Source organism: Thamnophis sirtalis, unplaced genomic scaffold (genome assembly GCF_051295495.1).
Source record: "Thamnophis sirtalis isolate CommonGarterSnake01/CBP01778 unplaced genomic scaffold, rThaSir2_p1.2 scaffold_2, whole genome shotgun sequence".
In the NCBI taxonomy this organism is placed as follows: domain Eukaryota; kingdom Metazoa; phylum Chordata; class Lepidosauria; order Squamata; family Natricidae; genus Thamnophis; species Thamnophis sirtalis.
In genome coordinates, this window is record NW_028261382.1 from 44,186,050 (window position 1) to 44,188,362 (window position 2,313).

Consider the following 2,313-nt stretch of genomic DNA (forward strand, 5'->3'; position numbering starts at 1 on the left):
CTTTTCTGTATTCTTGTTTTGTCTGTTGGGCCTTCAGTAGTTTTTTGTTCTTTACTTCGATTAATAGATGTTCTTGACCTTCTTTTAAATAATCTGCCAGTGCATGTTTTTCTTCTTCAACTGTTTGCTTCACTTGTAATAATCCTCTGCCACCTGATTTTCGGGGCAGGTATAATCTATCAGTATCACCACATGGATGTAAACTGTAGTGCATTGTCATTAGTTTCCTGGTTTTTCCGTCCAAAATGTCCAAATCAGCTTGTGTCCAGTTAACTATACCAGCTGTGTATCTTATAACTGGTATTGCCCAGGTATTTATGGCCTTGATTGTATTTCCACCATTCAATTTAGATTTTAAAATTTTCCTAACTCTGTTGGTGTACTCTCGCCTGACAATAGTTTTTACTTCTCCATGCTTGATGTTATCCAACTGCAGAATGCCTAAGTATTTGTAGGCTTCATTTTCGTTGCATTTAATTAGTTGGCCATCGGGCCAACTATTATTGTTGTTGTTGTTGTTGTTGTTGTTGTTATTATTATTATCTTGATTAGCCTATAGTCCATATCAAAGCATAAAGTTCAAATACACACATGTATGTATATCTATCTATATATCATCCTTCCATCTATTATATATATATATATATATGTGTGTGTGTGTGTGTCTGTGTGTACGTGTATGTATGTGTGTATATATATATATATATAAAGTATCTATCCTCTCCATCATCTGTCTGTCTGTCTGTCTATCTATCTATCATTTTTATATATCAACTATCTATCATCTATATATATCAACTATCTATCTGTCCTCTCCATCATCTGTCTGTCTGTCTGTCTCTGTCTGTCTGTCTGTCTGTCTGTCTATCTATCTATCTATCTATCTATCTATCTATCTATCTATCTATCTATCTATCTATCATCGATCTATATCTATCTATCATTTATATATATCAACTATCTATCTATCATCTATATATATCAACTATCTAGCTATCCTCTCCATTGTCTGTCTGTCTATCTGTCTGTCTGTCTGTCTGTCTCTATCTATCTATCTACCGTATCTATCTATCTATCATCTATCTATCATCTATCTATCTATCTATCTATCTATCTATCTATCTATCTATCTATCTATCTATCTATCTATCTATCTATCATCTCTTTCATCTATCTAGCCTTTCTTGCCATTGTACAAAATAAATACAAAATTGGTTGCATCACCCATTTCAATCACCAAATATCCCCAGTGAAATCCTACGTACAAACAATTTAAAATAAAGAGTAGGGTAAAATACAATAGTTGTAGGATAAGATACAATATCAATTAATACATATGCAAAATAGAATACATTAATAAATTATAAATAAATTATATTTCGGTGCCACCCTTACAATCTACCCCAATCAGTCCCACGCATGCGGATCTCAACCGAACCATTTCGTTTTAAGGACTGTGCTGACTTAAATGTTATTTTTTCAGGTTTCGCCACGCATAAAGTCAGTTGTTTTGACAGCGGGGGGGGGGATCCCAATGGGTCATTCATTGGGAATATGGACCAAGGTCCCTGTCTCTCATCCCATTTTTTTCCACTCGCAGGCACTCCGCTAAGCTGTCTATCCCTGCCAAAAACACAGGGGGGGAAAAAATAGAATAGAATGTTTCTTCCCATCACAAGAAATAAAAAAATCCCCAAAAGACCAGGAAGCTCAGCTCTGCTCAGGTGCCCAGTGTATTATTTTGCACTTTCTCTGGTTTTCAACCTCACCTTGAAACCTTCCCTCCCCCCCCCCACCCCAAATTAAAAAACCATAACAACAACGCAACCCATCTCCCGGTATTCGCTGGAGCAAAATGGTATCTGGATTCCTTCCTCCTGCGAAACATGAAAAGGATGATGCCCTCTCTTGTTTTTAATCTCTCGGCCCGAATTGGGTGTGGGTGCACAAGCGGAGTTGATCCAAGGATTCTGACTTGGGAATAAAACAGGCGTTTGTACGAGAGAGAAATGAGGAGGGTTTTTTCCCTTGGTTCCGGTTCTAATTCTCATTTTATCCCCCCACCCCACTCCGGCCCCGAATGATTTCAATGTTCAGGTCTGCCTGGCCTTTTCTGATTCTGATTTTGATTTTCTCCCCACCCTGGAGTGTTTTCTGGGTGAGTCCAAGGGGGGGGGGAAACAATAGAGAGAGTTTTTGACTTGCGACCGTTTGTCGAGGGCTGGTTTGAAGTCACGACGATGAAAAAAGGTGACTGGTCACATTTATGACCATCACAACATCGTCGTGATCCTATGGATCAAAATTTGGACA